We start from the raw sequence: 1158 nt of genomic DNA, 5'->3' as shown, positions 1-1158 counted from the left end.
GGAATCTCTGATCTCAACAGAACCAATTGTTATTGAATCACTTCCCTCTGCACAACAAGAAACTGCTCAAGACAGAATTCCTACACCTCCTATGTCACCTATAGTTGATCCAGTACATACTGAAGAACATGTACAAGTGCTGAAATTGATATTCATAACTTGATTGTGCCTGAGGTTTTGTACTTGGAAGCTCCACCAATTCAACTCACTCCACCAACAACATCAATTTTGGATGTTGATCAGAACCTGGCTGCAGATCAGAATTTAGAGGATGATGTTGAAGCCTCTATAGCCTCACCTACTGCTATTTTATCAGAGGATGCTGATACTGCAGGATCTACAAGTTCTGATGCTGCCAATGAAGAAACTACTGGTGAAGCTGCTGCTAATTTAGATGTTGATGCAGCTGGTCCATCAGGACATGCACCTCAACAAACAGTTAATAAAGCTGATTTAGTCAAGAAGTTTGTAAAAGGGGAAGCACCAGTACCTTGGAGTGGAACTCCTAGAGGAAAGAAGTGGACTAAGGAATGGAACATAGTTAGTTTTGTTCCTTCTGAAAAGATTCTTGCTGAGCATCTAGCAAAAGCTGATGAAATGTTGTTAAATGATGATTTCAAGGCACATCTGAGAGTTACTGCATTGAGTACTAGGCACCTTCAGGGTCAACACTCAACAACTCATGCCAAGGTGAACAAAATTTAAGAAACCTTGATCCAGCAAGATATGAATGTGAAACTTGAAAAGAATGGATTTTTCAAGCCAGCCTTTGACAGAATTGCCTACATTGAGAAAACTCAGGAGAAGCAACAAACTCAAATTGATGAAATTCTGAAGAATCAAGCTTCTCACCAAAATCAACTCAATGAGATCCGATCCTCAGTGGAATTGCTCGTCTCTCTTCTTTTACCTGCTGATGCCAAAAAGGGGGAGAAAGTGATCAAGTCCAAATGCAAATCTATTCAGACACTGAAGGGAAAGGATGATGGAAATGATGACCAGGGAAACTCTAACAAGGGTAGAGGTCAAGGTCAAGGCAAAGGATTTTCATCAAGTAAAGATATAATTACAAGTCAAGGAACAAGTTCTGATACTGGGAGAAGAATAAGTTCTGATACTGGTAAAAGGATAAGTTCTGGTGAACATCTGGAACTTGAT

The sequence above is a fragment of the Apium graveolens genome, chromosome 3, assembly GCF_009905375.1.
Source record: "Apium graveolens cultivar Ventura chromosome 3, ASM990537v1, whole genome shotgun sequence".
Lineage (NCBI taxonomy): Eukaryota > Viridiplantae > Streptophyta > Magnoliopsida > Apiales > Apiaceae > Apium > Apium graveolens.
The sequence above is the reverse complement of the archived record's forward strand: the minus strand, read 5'-3'. Positions refer to the sequence as shown.